The 23,170-nt window shown below is 41.1% G+C and overlaps 1 protein-coding gene across 5 annotated transcripts in view; it reads left to right on the forward strand.

Annotated features, from left to right (window-relative positions):
- TANC2 (tetratricopeptide repeat, ankyrin repeat and coiled-coil containing 2) overlaps positions 1 to 23,170 on the forward strand; it is a 631,662-nt gene that overhangs the window by 13,643 nt on the left and 594,849 nt on the right. The window contains exon 1 of one of the 5 annotated variants that reach the window (XM_039516566.1): positions 18,556 to 18,576. The exons of the other annotated variants lie outside the window; for them this stretch is intronic. The gene's annotated coding sequence lies outside the window, so the exon portion shown is untranslated. Of the gene's footprint in view, positions 1 to 18,555; positions 18,577 to 23,170 lie in introns of those variants that run through there. 5 annotated transcript variants of the gene reach the window in all.

A 23,170-nucleotide genomic window follows, 5' to 3' on the forward strand; every position in this document is an offset into this window, starting at 1 on the left:
CCCTTGTTTTAATTCAGTGTAGTCCCTCACACACAAGACCCTGATGGTTGCCCCTGCCCTTCCAGCTGAGGCCTGAATGAGACTAGCAACCTGTTAATGCCACTCCTGACTCAGGATCAATGGCTGGAGGCAGTACTGTATTTATGCTGACTACACAGAAATTTCTGCTTCTGGGATTGAATTCCTTTTTTCGTTATCCAGTGACATCATATTGTTATACAATTATAGGAGCTACGCCCAATCCTACCTGCATCTGCTATTATTGTCTGGTCTTTTAGCTACATGTTAACAATCACTTTGGGTGACCAGATGTCCCAATTTTATAGGGACAGTCCCAATATTTGAGGCTTTGTCTTATGTAAACACCTATTACCCCCCCCCACACACACACACACCCTGTCCCAATTTTTCACACTTGCTGTCTGATTCACCCTGCAATCACTTCTCCTGTAACAGGGAAGGAAAAATGGTGGCACTCAAATGTGGAATTTGCTGTTTGGCTCCTGCTAGTTATGGTGCAAATCCCCACAGCTTTAATCCTGACTTGTTCCAGAAGGATCTGGTCTAGCTCACTCGTCGCTCTAAGCAGAAACATATTAACTGCACAAGGTGACTATGATGTGAAACATTGTGCTAAGGCCACCAATTAATGTAGGGAACAGATGGGATTCATCTGTATGTTCAGATACGACATACTAAGCCAGGGGTTCTCAAACTAGGGGTTGGGACCCCTCAGGGAGTTGCAAGGTTATTACATAGGGGGTCGCGAGCTGTCAGCCTCCACCCCAAACCCCACTTTGCCTCCACCATTTATAATGGTGTTAAATATATTTAAAAGTGTTTTTAATTTATAAGGGGGGTCGCACTCAGAGGCTTGCTGTGTGAAAGGGGTCACCGGTACAAAAGTTTAAGAACTACTGTACTAAGCCCTACAGATTTGTTTCAGCACTTTTATAGCTTCTTTCTGAACTGAAAAAAGAATGAGTATTTTTAATTAAGGAATAAAGTGGACATTATCCTGATAAAAGACATAGCTAGGGAATGGCAAAGTCCTTTAATATGGAACAATAATGGATACTTTGAAAGAATTACTTCTTCTTAGAGACTTTTGAAAGACAGACATGAAATTAATAGTTGCGTGTCACTTTCATTACTGCTTTTGACAGTCGGTATTCTTTTTCTTTCAGGGCAGCATGGTTGCGAGGGCTTTTGTAGTGAATAACCCTTTTTGTGTTCAGTTCAAGGCTGAGTATAATTACTTTATAATTTTGGCTCACGAGGCCTTTTTAGACAGTTCTTCCAGGGGGGGAAAAAAGAGCTCATCAGCTGCAAACTACCCTCATTCAGCTGCCCTTCAGAGGGATGTCACTGCAAATGCAAAGGGTGCTCTTTGTCTTTCCTCATCACTTGCACATGGTGTATCTTTCAGGATCCAGCTACTGTCCAGCACAGTGAGATGAATGTGGGCTTGACATTGTTAAAAGCTGGCATTCATTGGTTCTGACAAGTGAAGTCCCCAGTCAAGGTACATGTCTGGTTTAACAGCATAATAATCCGTGTAATAATAATCATAGAATCTCAGGGTTGGAAGGGACCTCAGGAGGTCATCTAGTCCAACCCCCTGCTCAAAGCAGGACCAAACCCAACTAAATCATCCCAGCCAGGGCTTTGTCAAGCCTGACCTTAAAAACTTCTAAGGAAGGCGATTCCACCACCTCCCTAGGTAACCCATTGCAGTTCTTCACCACCCTACTAGTGAAAAAGATTTTCCTAATGTCCAACCTAAACCTCCCCCTCTGCAACTTGAGACCATTACTCCTTGTTCTGTCATTGGGTACCACTGAGAACAGTCTAGATCCATCCTCTTTGGAACCCCCGTTCAGGTAGTTGAAAGCAGCTATCAAATTCCCCCTCATTCTTCTCTTCTGCAGGCTAAACAATCTCAGTTCCCTCAGCCTCTCCTCATAAGTCATGTGCTCCAGCCCCCTAATCATTTTTGTTGCCCTCCGCTGGACTCTCTCCAATTTATCCACATCCTTCTTGTAGTGTGGGGCCCAAAACTGGACACAGTACTCCAAATGAGGCCTCACCAGTGCTGAATAGAGGGGGAATGATCACGTCCCTCGATCTGCTGGAAATGCCCCTACTTATACAACCCAAAATGCCATTAGCCTTCTTGGCAACAAGGGCACACTGTTGACTCATATTCAGCTTTTCGTCCACCGTAACCCCTAGGTCCTTTTCTGCAGAACTGCTGCCCAGCCATTCGGTCCCTAGTCTGTAGCAGTGCATGGGATTCTTCCGTCCTAAGTGCAGGACTCTGCACTTGTCCTTGTTGAACCTCATCATATTTCTTTTGGCCCAATCCTCTAATTTGTCTAGGTCCCTCTGTATCCTATCCCTACCCTCCAGCGTATCAACCACTCCTCCCAGTTTGGTGTCATGTGCAAACACACCATCCTCCAGATCGTTAATGAAGATATTGAACAAAACCGGCCCCAGCACCGACCCTTGGGGCACTCCACTTGATAGCGGCTGCCAACTAGACATGGAACCATTGATCACTACCCGTTGAGCCCGACCATCTAGCCAGTTTTCTATCCACCTTACCGTCCATTCATCCAGCCCATACTTCTTTAACTTGCTGGCAAGAATACTGTGGGAGACTGTATCAAAAGCTTTGCTACAGTCAAGACATAGCGCATCCACTGCTTTCCCCTCATCCACAGAGCCGGTTATCTCCTCATAGAAGGCAATTAGGTTAGTCAGGCATGACTTGCCCTTGGTGAATCATGGAAAGGAAGACCTTGGGCATACTGTGCAGGTTGTTAAAGCTGATACCCCCAGATCCCCATGAATCATTCCGCTGATCAAACTTACTCCCGCATGTCAACATAGTTACTCTTGCATGTCATTCCAGTAAACTTCCCCAAATTAATTACTTCACCTTTCTATGGCACCTGTGATCTAAGGAGCTCAAAACGTTTTAAAAACACTAAGCCCCACAGTCAGTGAGATAAGCAAGTACAATTGTACCCAAATAGTTTTATACCTACACAGTTGTGTAAATTGAGGCACAGAGAGATTAAGTGACTTGCCAGTGGTGTCTCAATGGGTCAGTAGCAGAGCCAACAATAACATCCAGGAGGCTGACTCTGTCTTGCACTAATCAGTAGGCTAAATTGTCTCACCAAATGTCCTCTGATTTTTACTTCTCCCCCCCCAGGCTATTTTTATATGATAGTTAAATCCTACATCTGTCTACCTGGCACATTCCACTCTCCTTACTATTTAACTCCTTCCAGGAATACAGTTAAATATGTACTGTGCACCTTACTTTGTTGCTTGACTGCTGGTTTCAATTTGATACTGCAGACATTTGTCCTGTGCAAAGTCTCAGAAAATCTGAACATTTAAAAAAAGTTGGTTTTGTGGAAGCTCTGAGAGTGTACCCTTGAAACGTGATTGCTGACTAACTGGTTATCATCAGTATCTTTTTCTGTTTAAAAGCTGGCTTTTAGAATTCCGGGCTCCCTTTATTTAAGGTCTGGAAAGTGTTAAAGCAAGAGAGAAACAATGTTGCCTCTAACCTGGGATGCATCACTTATGTATGGTCCCCATGGCAACCATGCACTGGTATGGGAATTCCTTTTATGGCTGATTTCCGAATCCAGGATGGCCGGAACTGGAGACTGCAGACTGTTACCTAGCAACCTGTTTCTATGCTGTGGTAACTAGGAAATGCAGCCAGTGCAAAGTGTTTTTTAATAGAGCCTGTCATCATGGTCATATGTTCCATTCTGTCAACTTTGTCTTTTTAGTATTAAATAATTAGTATGTGATAACACTGCAGAAAGGCTGCTGTTTGGCTTTTATTGTCTCTGCCTCTTCTCACGATGACTGTTTGGTGCAGTCAGGAAAGGAAAGCAGATACAACAGTCCATATATTTAAAAAAAATGAGACTGTTCTATTCACCCTGTGATGCCTACCAGTAATTAAAATGATGCCATCTGCACAGTGTGAAAAGAAACTCATCGTTGGCTTCTCAGGTTTGCAGCTGATCACAGTTGGTGTTTCAGGGTAAGCCTTCTGAGATCCAGGTGTCCACGCTCATTTAACTGACTTGCTTAATTCCTGCTCTGGTCCTGACTCCCTCTGTGGTCTTATTCTCCCTCAAGTATCAGAGGGGTAGTCGTGTTAGTCTGGATCTGTAAAATTAGCAGAGTGTCCTGTGGCACCTTATAGACTAACAGACGTATTGGAGCATGAGCTTTCGTGGGTGAATACCCACTTCGTTGGATGCATTCTCCCTCAGTTTACTCACCTTTACAGTAGAAATTAGTTTAATAACCTTTCCTACAAAGTGGGGGACATGCGTTAATCCTAGTAAACAATTTTGAAGGCATATGCTGGAATAAAAATGTTGTTTCTACTAAATTTTTATACTACAGTCATGTCATCATAGTAAGTGCTGTACAAATACATACAAAGATATAGTCCATCTCCCTGAGAGCTTACAATCAATGACCCTGGTTCAGGGAAACCATATCTACTCAGGAATTTGGGATTAATTTTAAGCAAACGAATACTCCACTGAAGCTCACAGGCCTACTCACATGCTTAACATTAACTTTGCTGCATCAAACCCTTGTAGGTAGAAGCCAGTGAGTTGAGGCAACAGGATGTAGTTAGGGGGCCATTCATGCAGATATCTCTAGTATATCCCCTGAAGTCTGTGGGTTAAGGAGGTAGAAGCCCAGCTACTTTGGTGGAGTGTGGAGAAGTGTCATACATAGAGGCATAAGCAGGACATTTTGGGTAGGAACTTGTCAGACTGACTCTGCTTGAAAATTTTTAGTGAATTTTCTCATTCTTTTAGAGAGTCTGAAATCAACAGTAGGAGAAGAGGTAGCAGCCTGCCAGCCTCTCATCTTGAGCCAAGCCCAAACATCAGCAAGAGAGCTGACTGCATGCTGTGCTTATCCTCCTGTCTACATGGAATAATATGTTCCTTCTCATTACGTGCACCCCCGACACAACACAGAGAGAAGGACCAATACATGTTTTGTGACTCAGTACATCACAGGAGTGAGAAAAGAGATACTTAGCAGGAAGTGTGTGTTTTAAAAGAAAACCTACAAAACATAAGGGGAGAGGGCTCAGTTAGACTCCTTGCAAGGTTGAGCCACACTGGAGAGCTGAAAAGGACGCTCTGTTCCAGAGTGTTGCTAGAGGCGTTGCGCCTTTCAAAGGCATAATGCCTTGTGGCTCATGAGAGGAGCAGGTTGGCAAGCAGTCATTTCTACGTCTGTGTACAAACTATATCTAGCGTTCTCCCAGGTGTAGAGGGAGAAAGGGGGACCCAAGCCTCTAATTTCCTCTGGATTTGCCCCTTTCTGGGGCTGTGAGCACTATTCGTAGCCAGCCCCACCCCTATCGTGCATTCCAATATCTGTCTCCAGCACTGGTGTGCTGGGAAAGAGCCCCTGGCATTCACCCCCAGTACATGTGTGAAGAGGCAGGAACACAGTTTAATTCAAGCCATTTGAGGAGACCCAATATTTATTCAGTTGAGTCATTAAGCATGGGTGTGCTGTCACAAGGTCCCCTCACTGTGGTTGGCGCCTCCTCCTGGCTGCTCTTGGGAATAGTTCTCTTCCAGGTCTGATTCTCCCCTTGCCTCAACCTGTTGCCCTCTCTTGCTGTAGGAGCTGCAGTTTCTTTTCATGATTCAGCTCTCCAGCCAAGTTCTTATGTGGTTTCATCTTCTGAGATATGGAGTCTCAATGGACCTGCTGTCCGGACAGTGCCATTCTGTCAATGGCTGGTAGGGGAACCCAGGCCTGGCCATAACTCCAGGTTCCAACCCAGAGACCTCACAAGTCACAAAGTCTACTCAGTCCCAAGCCTTGCTGCTCTCTCCCTGGGCTGCTTTCTACTCTGTCTCCCACAGACTTTCTTCATCCTTCGCTCTTCTGGGTACACCCTTCCCTGAGAGACCAGCTCTCTGGGATCCTTCCGTCCTTCCCTCTCTAATGCACAGATGGTGGCTGCAGACGTCCTTACCGCAGCCATTTCTGTTGCCAGCTTCCTGGCTTTATTTTTTTTGCACTGGCCCTCAGCAAATTCACATTTTAAAACAATTCACATTTTAAAACAAGCTATGGCTGTGACAAATCTGAGCGCTTATTAGGTCTGACCTCTGCTTCAGGAGAGGCAGGAGCCTTTCTCCTGTGGCCCTCTGAAGCTCATCAGGCAGTAGAGAGGTAGCCATTCTTTCCCTAGCGCTCTATGGACTGCTAGAGAGCAGGATAAATCTTCTGGCTAGTAACAGGCTAGAGGCTTTGTCAAGAGTTGCTCTTTACGTCACTAATACCTTTCGCCTAAGTATCTGAGAGCACACTACACACAATTAATTAAGCTTTAGCCCTTCCCTTCCCTGTGAGGCAGGTATTATGCCCATTTTCCCAATGAAGAAAACGAGACATGGGAAAGTCCAGTGATGCACACAAAGTCAGTGACAGATCCAGAAATAGAACCCAGAATTCCCAACTTCCTGTGTGCCTCCCTCTAATGTATTTTCCTATGTTGATTTCCAAAATACACGGGAAACATATTGAGCATGGTGATAAAATTTGGGACAGACAAGATATTGTTTGCCATGAGTCAACTCTCATTTTCAAAGATACATAGGGTTTGCTATTGGGGCCATCTATCCTGGTATGCTGCAGAAAAAGATTGGGGGACAAAACCATGCATCTGCTCTGTTGTATAATGTACATGGATACAATTCTTCCTGACCCTCATAGTAGTAATCTTGTATTTATAAAGCAGAGATTCATTTATACACGTTGGGCTGAACAGCTACAAATATTTTTGGTCATGAGGTTTTCTGTTCCCTTTTGAAATCAAGAGGTTGTTTTTTTTTCCCTGTAAGAGTCCAGTTCGCAGACAGCAATACTGTGAACTGGAGAGTTTTGTTAAGGAGCTTGTCCCATATCCAGCTTTCCAAAACACGGGAGGTGAATTCCTGTCCTCTGCCTTTGACTTCAGTGGGAATAGGAGGGATTTTGCTCATAAATCTTACTTTGGTACTGAAGCCTGAGGATTCATTTGGATACATAATCACAGATGGTGTAACTTGACAGCTCTCTAGATTTCAGTGCGGGTACACTGGTTTATACCACCTGAGAATCTGACCCTTCATGTCTTACACTATTTTTTTTTTTAAAGAACATGTCACATCGGTGCACAGTGATATTTAGCAGTACCAATCCTTGTGGAAATAACAAACTTTACATCAACACTAATTTTACTTCACATAGTTGCATGTGTCATCATTAGCATAAGATGACATTAACAAATGGCCCATATGCTTTTGTTTAATATTTTCTGTGATGCTGTGCTATGAATTTGCAATGTCCTTTGGGAATGCTTATTGTCAACTCATGTGTTGTGAAAATGCTTTCATTTAGTGATTTTTAAGTTGTGAAAATGGATCTTGTTGTTCTTCGTTACTATGCAGACTTCGTTGCCTTAGAAATAACTGACCATAGTTATCTTCACTGGATGTCTATATCCCAACCTTAATTGAAGCAAACATGATTCTACAAATCTCTTCATGGAGGCCTTCATACAATTTCAGTCCAGTAAATATGCTGTCTACTGTAACTTGTTCTTTTAGTCTTTTGCAGTGGTTGTTAGGTGAGGGGCTAACATTTCGGAAGATAACAATTTTCTATTTATCCACAGTCCAGGTACTGGCTCAGTGGATATTTACTGCTCATGAATGACCATTCCTGTCAGTCCAACTTAAAGTCTATCCTTTTCTGTACTTTCAGGAGGATTCTGCCTATATTACGTTTTACAGATGGTTTAAAAAAAATAGTGTGGCAGTGAATTAAAGGATAAATTCAAATTCTTAGGTTGTCTTTTAAATATGTGATCACAGTAAGGCTAGGGATTCAGCCTTCAAATACTAACATGACAGATGGCTACATCTTGATTATGCTATCCTGCCATCTATTTTAGTCCTATTGGATCAGATGAAAAACAGTGAGACTAACATTTGTCTTTACATTTTTCAAGAAGATTGTCACTACATAAATTGCATTTTCATGCCTAAATATCCAGCATTGATTGGATTCTGGGAACAGGAAACAAGACTCCAGATGACAGAAAGTGACTGGGAGACAAACTAACACCACTTTGCTGGTAAAAGTCCATAGTAACTGGGATGAGGCATAAACTGAAGCAATGGACCGTTCAGAATGGTGCCATCTGGTTTAATGGTGTGATGAGATATGAAGACCATGCCTGTGCAGTAAGCGTTATCCAATTTAAAAGCAGACACCCCCTTTGTGTGTGATCTGAAGCACTGTCATAGGATGAGATGGAACAAGATGAATTTGATTCACAAACTGTGACAACCTTTTGTTACAACCTAGTTGCAATCTTGTGGCCTGCTGCAATATGCGGAGTGCACTCAACTGCCACTCACAGGATCAGACACCTGATATTTTATTGCCATATATGCTCTAATTCATTCATGTGTATGAATAGACAAAGCTTACGTATGCAAACAAATTCTGTGTTGCAATGATCCGCTGCATGTTAGATGCAATGTTATTTATGACTCTCGCTATGTTTACTATATGAGTTTAATGCTAGGTGAATGAGGCCTAGCATCAGTGTATATACACATCAACTAGTGAAAGAATTCTCAGACAAGATTCTGCCCCTCATGCACATGGAGTAGTAAGAGCCAGATTTTCAGAAGCCCTCAGCGCACACAATCGGGGCCAGATTTCAGAGCTCAGCACATCAGGTGCACATTGGGGACTGAGCTCTTCTGAAAAACTGTCCATACGTATCACACTATGAGCTGCTTGGGTGCTGAGCACCTTTGGAAAAATCTGACCCGAATTTACTATGCAAATCATCCCATTTGTTTAAATTGATCTGTGTGCACAATAAGGTGCTCCTCTGTATGAGGAGGGCTGGATTATACCATCCTTGAATTTTGGGAGAATTCACTCATTTGACTAAACTAGGTTTACAATCCCTACTCCCTTTGTGTGATTGTCATCCCCCTTTGGGTAATCTGAATGCAATCCAACATAGGTAGGAATCTCTACTTGGAGAATGCTGATTTAATGAATATTGAGTGAGAGAAACGTGGCAACGCTACATTAAAAGCCAAGACGTACAGGGAGTAAGTGACTGAAAATTAGAGCCCTTCATCTAAGAAAACCAGGACAAATATTTGTGGTGGTTTGACAGAAGATTTCTTTTCTCTGTGGTTTAGACAGGCTTTCCTCAGACATGAAGAAATCACAGGAAGATAAAAATACTCCTAGCTACTATCCATGTTAGCCCATATTTATACACTGAATGTCAGGCACGGAAAAAAAGATTTATGACCCATTGTTTTTCAAGGATGCTACTTTCTCTACAGATGTTTACAGGTTATTTTTGGAAAGATTCTCCGTTTACAAATTGCCCACTGAATTTCCTTTTTTTTTTTTTTTTTTAATTCCAGGTTACTCAATAATTCACAAATATTACACAAAACTAGGGTTAGTGGGACTTGAGTCAGCTGGCCTGTGTTAGAGAACCCGGTGCTTGAACATCTACATTGATTCTGAATCCTAGGTTAAGAATTGTCTAACCTGGGCTCAAATCTGGGGGTCTGGCATCCACACTGCAGCACACAGACCCGAGTCAAACCAACCATATCTCAGATTCCCTAGCACCCTCCTGAAATGTGATTGCTTTAGCCCTTTGCCCATGGTGCACTGTGGGAAAACTTTACTGCCCACCCTGCATGTTACAGGAAGTTTGAACAGCCGGCCAATACAGCCTGCCGAACAACAAGGAACTAAATTGGCCATCAGCACGTTTAGGCTCAAAATTAAGTGAAGGTTTCTAACCATCAGAGGAGTGAAGTTCTGAAACAGCATTCCAAGGGAAACAGCAGGGGCAAGAAACCTAACTGGCTTCAAGACTGAGCTTGATAAGTTTATGGAGGGGATGGTATGACGGGCTGCCTATGATGGCTTGTGGCCCATCGGCAACTGCTAGTAACAAAAATACCTAATGGAGACAGGTCACTAGATGGGGAGGTATCTGAGTTACTACTGAGATTTCTTTCCCAAGTATCTGCCTGGTGGGTCTTGTCCACATGCTCAGGTTCTAACTTATCGCCATATTTGGGGTTGGGAAGGAATTTCCCCCTAGGTCAGATTAGAAGAGACCCTCGGGGGGGGGTTCGCCTTCCTCTGCAGCATAGGGCATGGGTCACTTCCAGGTTTAAAGGTGTAAATGGTTGATTCTCTGTAACTTGAAATCTTTAAACCATGATTTCAGGACTTCAGTAACTCACCCAGAGGTTAGGGAGTGGGTGGGTGAGATTGTGTGGCCTGCAATGTTCAGGAGGTCAGACTAGATGATCATGATGGTCCCTTCTGACCTTAAAGTCTATTAGTCTTCTGACAGTCACTTGTGCTTCTGCATGTACTTAATGCACAATTAAGCAAGAAAAGAATTACCTCATTTAAATTTTGTTGTTGTGTTGTTTACTTCCACTTCTGAAGAGAGTTCACAGTTTGAATGATAGCAATCTGAATATTTTTAATAAGATAATTAAGGCAGTCTATTGTGAAGCCCTTTACTCACCTTGGGCCACTGATGTAAGTATGGCCTGTACGACTGGACCATTATAGTGGTAGTGATAGCAACCTCTAAATTAAATTGCTTTAGGCTGTTATAAAAATGCCCAGCTGTTTATTTGAAGATCTCTAGAGACTCCATTCTTTGGAGCAGGAGCCTGAAATTCAGCAGTGAAATAGTCCTGAGCCCAGTGAAAATCCAGTCAGATTTGTTAAATTTAATATTTATTATGAAATTAAAAATCATTAAAAATTGCCATTTCCCATCTGTTTTGTTCAGCAGTGCTATTGCTGCTAAAATCCCTCATCAGCATTGCATGTGCACAGCCGAACCTCTGGACATCCTCATGGCAAATCCCAAAGAGGGATGTGGCCTCTTTGCAAATCGAGTGCCACACAGCTCGAGCTCTACCAAGGAGCTTAAGGTGGTCTGACTGTATAGTCAATTTATGTCCATCACTGGCAATCTTTTTGTGCCACCTGGCTTTTGGTGCCCACGTGATCAACGGCTCCATAGTGGCTTTCCCTGGTACACATGCTTTGGAATTTGTTGGTCTTCCATTCTTATACTATGTCCATACCAGGAAAGCCACTGAAAACAAAACCAGTGCTGACGGAGGTGGTGGCTGGATTCAGCTCTGAATATCCTTATTTCTGATCTTATCCTGGCATCTGACATGGAGCAGCTGACAGAGACAACAAGAATCGAAAATATCAATGCATTGGTCTTCAGTCTTTTCCAGTGTCCACATTTCTTCTATGCAACACAGTTGGTAGAACTGTGGTTCTATAGATCTGCAGCTTCATAGCGAGCTTGAAATCATGATGTCCCCACAGAAGCCGCTGAAGGACCCGAAACATGGCGGCAGCTGCTGCTGTACATGCATCCACATCTTTTGAGCATCTTCCAGCACTGTCTATGACAACACCCCAAATATTTGACAGCTGCCACTTGCTCAGTGTCCGGACTGGACAGGTTAATACTGAGCTGATTGTAATCTGGAGCTAGAATCTGTTTGTTGGTAATGCCCAGGGACTTAGTTTTATCTGGATTAATAACAGGCAAAATATATCCTCCTACCCCTCTTGCTTAGGGGAAGAGTACTGGGCTGAAAAGCAGGAGACCATGAGTTCTAGACTTCTTCTACTGAATGCTATTAATAATTCTGTGCCCATCACAGCTCTTGAAATTAAGCAAGGCCTCACACCCTACTGAGAAGTTACACAAGCTAGGAATAGAATACAAACTTCTAATATGGCAGACCCACATCTGTTGGCCACACTGCCTCTTGAAAAGCACCTACAAAATCTTTGTTTGACTCTGCTGTCTGTAAAATGCATATACTATCTACTGGTACTCATCCTCTTCAATTAGCTGGCACACAGAGTAGGACAACCTACTCCTGAGATCTGCTGTTTTTAGTCCTTTCACTCAAGTGGCAGGGGATTGTGCTGAAGGTCCACGGTTCAGTCTAGAGTTGGTCAGAAAATGGGATTATTTTTCCTCTGTGGAAGCTTCCCCTAGAAAAATCCTTTTGATCTTTTCAATTGCTCTTTTTTACTATTTTCCATAAATTTTTAAACCAAAATTTTCATTTTGTTTTTACTTCAAACATCATTGTTTGTTTTTTCTTAAAATCATCTCCCCCCCCCCTCCACTGAAGACAATTGAAAGTAGTATTTTCAGGCTAAGTGTGTTTGGGTTTTTTTCCTCCTCCAAAAATGAAATTTGTTCCTTTCTCTCTGAAAGTGTTCCGAAGCTTGCAGTGTTCTACACTTGTAGTGTTTTCCAAATGGCAAAAGTTAGAAAATGGTAAGAAAGGGGAGGTTTTTAAAAACAAACAAACAAAAAAACCTTTTCAAATAAAAATTTGAAAAAAAAAATTGAAAGGTTGAAAAGTTTCCTTGATTTTAACATTTTTTCCCATGAAAAATGTCAATTTAAACAAAATCTTAGTTTCTAGCCACATATATAAAATCAGCAAAAAAAAATTCTTATCCAGCTCTAGTTCAGAGACTGAAGCATGAGACGAATAAGGTGTAAAATTGTAACTTTTTTTTTTTAAATATACCCTAGGAAATTATATATGTTTTTAAAAAGGGGAAAAGAATGTTTATTAAAGCTGCAAAATTAAGCACTTGAAATCAAGAAATGACAGAATTAAGGTTGCCCATGTAATTGTATTCACCATATCTGCACAAACCATCATTTTCTTGGGCCTAATTCTCTCTTGCATGGTATCTTCTGTAGTTATTTACTCTGGTGTAAATGAGTGCAAAATGGTACTGTTCTAAACTGGGAACATTTTACTCAGTCTGCAATAATGCAAATAACGAAGGTGCAGCAGGAACAGAGAACTGGGACCCATGTGTTCTGATTATTATCTTTTAATTATAGCTATAACACATTTGCCTGCCGTTGTCTGTTTACATGGTTCTGTCAGAGACTCTAGCAGTAGAGCTAAGTTGCATTCAGTGAAGCCATAGCAGACATGGCTAAATTACTGGTGTTAAGAACCTTTGGCATTTTTACAATAGTGAATGTATTTGTCATGAACACTTAATAAAAATAGCAGCTGGAAGGCCATTTGGAAGCAAGGAGGAAGAGGGACATTTATTACATTTGAATAAAATTGTTAGCTACAAGGCAAAAATTATATTAGATTGGCAACTCCTACCCTTGAAACTGTCCCAATAACTCCGTTACACTCATCTGTTTGGCTCTTTGTTCATGAAACTACTGATTTTTAATACTGGTACTTTCCTGATGGGGTCAATACATGGCTCAGGATAATGAACAGTGAGCTGTTGGCTGATCCCCCAGTAGGTTTAGCCTTTATTTTCTGAATAGAGAGTGAAAGCAAAGGAGAGAATACTCCTAAAACAATTCATTTTATTATAAACAAACAACAATAGTCACAGGGGCTCTTGGTGGCTTTGACAGCTAATTTCAGATTCAAAGGCAAGTTAATTTCCTCCACCTTCACCTGTAGGTGTCACTGCAGTGGATTAAATTAACTGTAGAAAGAATGTAATGGTAAACCAAACAGATGCTGAATAAACAAGCTCTGTTGAAACCATGCTGGCTGAATAAATACCTATTTAATGGCACCCACAGGAAAATGGTCTTGTCAATACTAACTACTCTCCAGGATTGTAAATAAGATTTGTCTAACAGTATAATATCAACATCCATCAGATTTTCCTGTAGTTTGTGGATTTTTGTTTTAATAGGAAAGGAACATAATGAGGAAAAAACTGCAAGAGTTATTTTTAAAAATCTTCATGGTTTTATGCCTGTTAACATGCATAAGTTTTTTTGCAATTTAGGGAAAGTGGCCCTAAATTCTAAAGCTTGCTTGGGGGGGAGGGAACCTAGCCTATAAATAGGTTAAATATCACAGAACACCTACACACTGTACAACAGCTGTATTAAAAGCTAATTAACTAATTAGAACAAATCTACAGCCAGATATCCAAGAAATCTGGTACAGATGGAAACAGCAACGACAGTCAAACTACTCCATTAAGGGCTTGTGTTCACTACTGGGGTAAGTCGACCTAAGTTACGCTACTCCAGCTATGTGAATAAGGTAGCTGGAGTCGACGTAGCTTAGGTCAACTTACCCTGGTGTCTTCACTGCACTGCATCACCAGGAGACGCTCTCTGGTCGACTTGCCTTACTTTTCTCGGGGAGCTGGAGTACTGGAGAGCGCTCTAGTGTTGATTTAGCAGGTTTTCACTAGACCTGCTAAATTGACACCCGCTGCATTAATTGCAGCAGCGTTGATCTCCCTGGTAGTGAAGACAAGCCATATGTCAAAAAGGACAGTTCCTCATATGATTCTTAGGGCATGTCTATGCTTCCCTGCAGCTTGGTCTATGTTAATGTGAACTAAGAACCTGTTAGTTCACACCCACAGTGTCTACATGGGGGAGTTACAGCAAAGCCCTTTGGTGCGCACTGCTGTTCGCACCCTTGTAGATCAAACTGCAGGGCAGTGTAGATATGCCCTCTGATTCATAACTTGAAATCCTGGCCCTGTTGAAGTCAACAGGTGTTTTGCCACTTATTTCAGAGAGGCCAGGATTTCATACATACATTTTTTTAATAGAGCCAGAATAAATTTGAGGATTAGCTCTAGCATGTCATGTGACCTCCTGCAAAACACAGGCTATATATTTCATCTGTGAGACAGACACATAGGGAGAAAAAGATGCAACAGGGAAAAGAGGGTTCAGGTGGACTCCAATTTCGGTGGTTACCCAACTTATTATTTTAACTTTTTCCTATGCTGAGGACAAAGAGAGGGTTATAGTATGCCAGTCTAATTTGGCCAGAGCTGTAAAAGTTCAGAGAAAAGTTAATTTAAAAATAAAAATAAGGATTTGGATGTTATCACTCTGTTCTTTGCTATAATATAAATTATTTTCAAAACTCAGAAGTATATTTTGTTATGACTTTCACAATGCTTAGCAGTTTTTATTGGCCCACAAACAAGGGAACAGTGAAAAGGGATGGGATTGTATACGTGCGCGTGCAACCTCCCTCTCTCTCTGGCAAATCTTGTGGCTGCGTATTCCTTGTCCAATGCTCAACCTTAAGATTTTTTTTCCAAATACAGCTTGTTGCTGTAGTTTCTCTTCCTAGGTGAGATAATTTTAAAGTATTTCAGTATTAGGCTTCTTGAGTGTGTTAATTAGTATTTCTCTATTAGAATGTGGGATGGAATGGTAGAACTTTACATTTATGCCCTTATCTATTGATTATAATGCTTCTTTATTTGTGGACTCCCAAAGGGTGTTTAGAGAATGAGTTACCCAGATATATTTGTTAATGTTTATTTTCTTTGTCGTGTATTTATGAAGTTAAATATAAAGGTAGATACTGGTAAGATTTTTTTTGTTGTTGTTAAGCTTTACAGAAAAACTTTGTCAGGCTTGCAACATTTTGTTGTTGGATGTCCAATGGTTGTCAATCCAAAACACTGGATTATTTTCCGGAGCTAGGCTTAAACCTTCCTACACAAGAGATTTTGAGGTCAAATATTTTTTCTTCAGCCTCTTGTAATCTCCAGGAGAGAGAGAGAACTTTGTGCTTCATTTAGAGAAGAGACAGAATCTTACATTTTTTTGCTGTAAGAATTGTTAAGCCCACACTCCACTGACGGCTTGCTTTAGATCAAGCAGGCCTGTCTTCTTGCCTGGACTATTGGCAGTGGTGGTAGCTCCACCACTAGGTGCTATTGTAATAAATAGGTCTAGGTGCTATTGTAATAAATATAATAGATAATAGCTGAAGGGGCCACTCTCCAGTATGATTCCTAGGTGTTAGTTGACTTGTTTTTATGGCACTTTTAGTTTCCTAGGCACTTACCTCCCTTTCTAATGGAGATTTAATTACTGTCTTTTTTGTGTCCCATAATAGAAGGCCACTAAGTTCTATCCCGGAACCTCGCTCCATCTGTATTCTCTCTAGAACTCATTGTCACCTTCAATTTGATAACCAGTCCCACTAATTCACTTTCTGATCTTCCTTTTTATGATACCATATCTTCCTGCTACTGAACCCTTTGAAGTTGGTGGTCCCTCTTTGCTAAAATTTCTCACCTTTGGATGCATTGTCATTCTTCTTCACCCGGACTCTTGTCAAGAGCAGAAATGTTGCAGCTATTATTCCTAACTTACACCCCAAACATACTTTTTTGTCCTCCCATATCTCCCTTGCTCTGCAAGTTTATCACCACAAGCTCTGGAACATTGTCAGAGTGAGCCAATCATTTGCCAATCAAAAAAACTCTCTCTGCTGAAATCCTTTTTTCCTGGGGTAAGTAGAACTGGACAAAGAATCTGCTAGGAAGATACTTAAAACGTGACCCCAAATCTTACAATGGGGGTGGTGCAACAAGATCACCTAGTTGTCTTCACTTTGTTCCACAGAAGAATGCAAATGATCCCCATCTTGTACAAGAGGGTGTACAACAACATCCCATTCACAGAAGGTGATGCTTGCCATAGGAAAGTATTCTTCCCTGACACCAGAGGTGTGCTGAACTGCTTTTTTTAATGCTTGAAAACAGATGGTATCATCAGCTCCCAGCCTTCTGCTGAACCATCTATTTTCTTTAACATGCATGAAAGCAGTCATTTTTATTCCCCCAACACTTATGTTATTGCTCTGTATTCTATTGGACAAACACCAGCTCCTCCTACTCTCCACCTCCATTGATTTGGAGTATTGATATTGAGGAGTTGCCTAACAGGCTAGCAGTTACTAACCAGCATACAGACTTCTCTCAGTTAACTGAACAAGCAGTTACCTGACCTCCCACAACTTTAGACACCTTGTGGTTTATAATTATGCTGTAAATTGTTCCAAAGTGTTTTCCGGACTCATGTCATTCCCATAACAACTATAATGCAATCTTTAAGCGAGATCAGAGCAGTACTAGCAGCACACCAAATTTTAAAAGCAGGCTTCTGAAGCTGATAGTTTCATCTTAATTTTAACATTTGCACTATTTTGAACTGCTTTGATTGCTGTAATTTACTTGGATCATCAGGACAATTCTCTGTTGGGCATAAAAGTGTCTAGAATAAAGATGTGTGGAGCTGCTTGAAAACAATTTGAATACTGGGTACGGTATATTTGGGCATTTTGGCATCTCCCCAGCACTGCAGATATTTTAGCACTTGCTTATTTTTTATTCTGTTCAGATATATTTTTCCCAAAAAAGCTTTACCGTTAAAATGTGTTATGGAGAAAAACAGTCCCATACGGAAAAACTAGGATGGACAAAGGTATTTGCATGAACCATCAGGCTCAACTGATGAGATTGAGCCCAGGATAGTCCAGGACTTTAATCTACTGTGGAACACTGAGGCAGTGAATACATAAACTGAGAACAAAACAGTGAAAACTCTGCACCAGATTACCCACTCCCAGAGGAAAGACCCATAAGGCCAAGACAACTCAGCAAAACACCACTTGTGGAGTTTGCTTGGAAGCATCCCCTCTGGTAAGGTGTGGGAGGGCCTTGTAGGAGTTTGCAGGAGGTGAGGTTTCTCCGATGTAGGGGATCACTGACTGGAGTAGCTGTTGTGCAAGGACAAGGGACTCTCTCTAATATGGAACAGAGAGTCCTGTGGCACCTTTAAGACTAACAGATGTATTGGAGCATAAGCTTTCGTGGGTGAATGCCCACTTCGTCAGGGTATTCACTCACGAAAGCTTATGCTCCAATGCATCTGTTAGTCTTAAAGGTGCCACAGGACTCTTGCTTTTTATAGATCCAGACTAACATGGCTACCCCCCTGATACTCTCCAATATGGGACAGCATACACATGATGGAAGAGCTACACTGCCATTGCCTGAGGACCACTGTAGTTGCTCTGAAGCAGCTATGAAGGGGACTGTGCAGGAAATAAGGAAGCTCCCAAAGCACAGAGGTTTGAGCATTGGCCTGCTAAACCCAGGGTTGTGAGTTCAATCCTTGAGGGGGCCATTTAGGGATCTGGGGCAAAAATCTGTCTGGGGATTGGTCCTGCTTTCAGCAGGGGGTTGGACTAGATGATCTCCTGAGGTCCCTTCCAACCTTGATATTCTATGATTCAGGAGGAATGCAAAAGAACAGAATGTATTGGTCAAATGGGGTTTTGGTCAAGACATCCCTAATCTTGCAAAAATTGCCATGAAGTTTTTAGTAATCCTAACTAGTCAAGACCAATTTTTGTGGTTTTCAGTTTCCACAAAAATGTGGCACCTTTAACTGCATGAGGACAATATCTGAAGCCACATGAAGGTTTTTTTTTTTCCTGACTGAAAAGGAAGACTGCTATCTAGTGAATTATCCATGTTTCCTCCAGCCCCAAAACTTTCCCTGGAAAGCTCCCAATTGATCAAGTAAGTACTAGTCTAGCCTGACCCTATTTAGTTTGTGAGAGCTCTTGGGATCATAGCACAGGCAGAATGGCTGCAGACCTGTAAGCGTACAAGCCTGGTAGTTAATATTCAATGACTGTACTGGGTATTAATGTGTGCATTTTGTAGATTCAGTGCCAAACCATCCTGTGGTGTGGTGCTGTCAAATGACAACTGTATTAATGGCAACAGTAAGCGCTGAATAAGAACAGTATTTATGACACTGTCTTTGGATAGAACTGGGAAATAAATACAATTTAAATTCAAACATTTTAATAATAGGCAAAGACCACTCCCTCTTTCATAATAAGAAAATCTTTAGCATATAGCTGATTTTGCAAGCCATAGTGTTATACAAGAGTACAAGTACACACCTATTTAACAATACCAGTTGGGTTAATTAGGAAAAAGATACACTTTAGTTCAATGCCTTTTAAAAATGGAATAAACAACATTCTTTATTCCCTTGGGGGAAAAAATAAAGTGCAGATCCTGCCAGCTGGTCTGTAATATGAGAGTGTTTTACATGGTGTATTTTCACAGCTGTCTTATCAGTTTCCTAAAATGAATCAGGGTGGAGTGCATAGTTTAGGAATGCCATGAAAAGTGGATTGGGAGATTTGCTGTGGCTTAATGATAATGTCTTCCTGGCATAGTATAGCCAAGCAAGGAGATCTTTGGGAGAGAGGAACAGTGCCTTTGAAACATTCTCACACAAAACTGGGTAACAGATTTGAAGTCTGGATTGAAGTATGCATCTAGTCACATGGAAAAATTATTGTGGATTCTTCTATGAAATTTTACTCTTAACAGTGGTTTCCAAAAACAATGTACTTCCTTCTATCCTGCTGCAAGGTCCAGTTCTGCCAGGTGCCATGTGTCTCTCATTCCCATTGATTTCAATGGGAATTGAGGGATTACAAGACTTTGCAGGTGGTGCGCAGCGATTTGTGAGTTTGGCCATGTAATATGTTTTGTTACTTTAAGCCTTGCTTATTTAAATTGTTCTCGAAAGGCCAGACCCGTGGCAAAACTCCCATTGACTTCAGTGGGTTCAAGATTAGTCTACAAAATATGGATACAGGGAAAATAGCCTTTCAGTACTGTTATTTGCGGTAAGAATGATTGTGCTGTTTCTGCTTCCGACAAGACTCCACAATTTGCTTGCGGAGTGCTGCTGTTCAGTTAATGAAGATAATTATTCAGACTACTGTCCTTGTCTTGTGCTTTGGATTTTGATTCAGGAAAGAAATAAAGAAAATCTGTATTGATTTATTGTAGGATTTGAAGGGGAGACATACTCTGTTGGTAAAGAGTTTGGCATGTTCTCTTCACACTGTTATAGGTTCATGGAATATATAGGGCTATTTCAACAGTTGCACTAAACACCATTTATTCCATCATAGCTAAGAGTTATACTATATTTGGCAGAAATAAATTGAAAGAAGTAGTAGTAGTACAATATTGGTCGTAAGCTTATTCTTACCATTAAACAACTGTATGCTAATGCCAGCGTGCAGTTCTCATCAATGGCACAATAGGAGAGTGGTTTCGCACCACTGTTGGAGTCTGGCAAGGCTGCCTTCTTTCGCCCACACCGTTCAACATCTACTTGGAGCACATAATGACTGACGCCCTAGAAGATCACAGATGCACAGTCAGCATTGTGGGGCGAACAATCTCAAATCATTGGTTCGCTGATGACATAGATGGTTTGGCAGGCAGCGAAGATGAACTTGCCAACCTTGTGAAACAACTGGATGAAACCTCTACAAAATATGGTATGGAAATCGGTGCAGAGAAAACCAAGCTGATGACAGACAAACGTAATGGGATCAGCTCACATATCACTGTCAGTGGACAAGAGCTGGAGACAGTGAAACAGTTCAAGTATTTGGGGCAGTCATCGCTGATGAAGGATCCAAGGCAGAAATTCGGGCAAGAACTGCACTAACAGCAGTGGCAAAGCTATAGCCAATTTGGAGGAATAAGAACATCTCCCTGGAATCCAAACTGAAACTGCTGCATGCATTGGTCATCTCCATTTTTCTGAATGCATGTGAGAATGGACCCTTACGGCAGAGCTTGAATGAAAAATACAGGTAGTAGAGATGAGATACTTCCGTAAAATCCTGGGCATCTCCTACTTTGACCACGTCACTAATGAAGAGGTCTGCAACATCATCACCCAGTGCGCTGGGTCATATGAATACCTTCTGATGACCATGAAGAAGCACAAGCTGAAGTAGTACAGCCATGTAACAAGATCTGGCCTATCCAAGATAATCCTCCAAGGGATAGTACAGGGGAAGAGAAGAAAAGGTAGACGGAAGAAGAGATGGATTGACAACATAAGAGTGGACAGGAATGGACTTTGCAGAGACTCAAGCACTGACATACAATCATCAGGGGTGGAGACAATTGGTTGATTGCTCATCAGTGAGGTTGCCCCAAAGACCAATATGGTTATGGGTGGTGGTGGTGATGAAATTGAATGAACCAAAGCGTTTTCCTTTTGTGAAAATGACTTCAACCAGCCACACTTCTAAAATACAGTTTATAAGACAGACTTTCGTCTTATTAAACTTCTGAACAGTGAACTTTAAATGTCTTGTCTTCCCTTTATTAGGTATTGAAATGGTCCTAGTTACTGTGGTATCTGATGCCTCACAAGCTTTAACGTATTTAGCTTCAACATTTTCATAAGGTAGGGAAATGCTGTTATCCACATTTTACAGATTTGTAACTGAGGATCAAAGAGAACAAGGTCACATGGGAAGCCTATGATGGAACAGGGAGTTAAACATGGGCATCTGAGTCCATAGTTAAAACCCTAAACACGTACTTAATTATTCACCATCTTTATTTCATTAATTTGTAAAATGTGTATAGTCTTAAGAATTCATGGTACAGGATGATCGTAAAACATTTGTTATATTTAGATATTACTAGATCATAAAAATCTTGCACCTTGTTTGCTAATTTGTGCTCAGAGTGGATTCTGATTTGGTAGTCTCTTACATGCATTTTGTACAGGGTTAAGCTATTACATTAGGTACAGAGCACTGGAGAATCAGGCCCATTGTGTCTTTGATATTTCAGAATTTTGTATTCTGTGGAGGTCTCCTATTCAACTACTAGCCAGGCCCTTACTGGATTAGCTTCTGAGAGGACATCAGATCACAATCCAAGAGATTTGGTTGCAGTTGGTAGAAAGATTTGTGTTTATTTGGGGAGGAAAGAACCTGGCTTTACATAGTGTTCTTCAGATATGATGTAGCTATTTATATGACCTGTTCAACAGCGACCTTACCAATTTCTGGTTTAGAAATTACTACTTTGTTTCTGAATAAACATAAAGGTTTACTGAGACTACAAATACAGAGCTGCATATTTGTATGTATGTATGTACTAAATGGACAAATTTATCTTTTGCAACTTAGATCACCATATTTGAGAAGAATCTAGGTGCTGTTGAAAGTGATGTTGGTAACTCAGCAGATGCAGTGATTACCAGTAAAATCTCTTTAGTGGCCATTTGCAGTAATTAAACACGGTATCTATACCAAGTACAAAGAATATTCTGACTAGGTCCGTAACATTAATAAAGCAAAAGGCACAATTATAAAGATGTTTGTGATCCCTTTATGTAATCCTCTTCCATCTTTGTTAGTGCTGAAAGAATACCCCAGTGTGATGCTGGAGGTGCCTTATTTCAGATGAGATGTTATCTTGATCACTTGTAATCATTAAACTCCCATGGTACCTTTTTCAAGAGTAAAGGTATTAAACCTGGTGTTCCTGCCAAATTTTGTTCTGCATAAATACATTCTATCACTCTAAATTCCCACTGCCTCTTAATTAGATACATTCTTCTTCCTTTTTAAAACTTATTCAATAATGGGAACTTTGTTAAAGGACTATGAAATTTCACCCTGGGGCTGATACATATCTCTGTTTTTCTATCTAATCTATCCATAAAGAGAGAACATCAGAGAGAGTTATGTAGCACTTTGGGGTGGGGAGGAAGGGTTAAATAGCTGTGAGATTATATTTTTATGTAGAATAATTATATCTGTCTCCTGCTACCAAAACAAACATTAGATTACATTACATGACATCCTTTATCACACCCAGTCATTCATTGCACTATTATTCTTGTTGGCAATCCTTTGAGAACCAAAAGCAGGACCTTTTCTCTGGAGGACCTCTTGCTGTGGAATTCAAACCCTATGGAGGATGCCCAGAGCCTCAGATTACTGACCTCCAGAGTGCAGTGCAAGGATAATCTTTTGACCAAATATTTGCTTTAACTTGGGTTAAAACTGGTGGTGGTGGTGTTTTCTCTCTCTCCATCTACTGGGTGATGGAAATTATTTGCTTTATATTGTGGACATTTGATGTTGAATGTTGAATATATTGATAGGGTAGCACTGTTGCACATAATCTCCCAAATTCTTTTTCTTAGCGTGCAAGTAAGTTTTTTTAGTCTCTGGTTATACAAGGATTTGGGGAGATAGAGCTGTGGAAGCAGAAGTTTGCTCTCTGCACTGGTCTCGGAGTAGAATCAATTCTT

This window comes from Mauremys reevesii, linkage group 27, assembly GCF_016161935.1.
Source record: "Mauremys reevesii isolate NIE-2019 linkage group 27, ASM1616193v1, whole genome shotgun sequence".
Taxonomy (NCBI): Eukaryota; Metazoa; Chordata; order Testudines; family Geoemydidae; genus Mauremys; species Mauremys reevesii.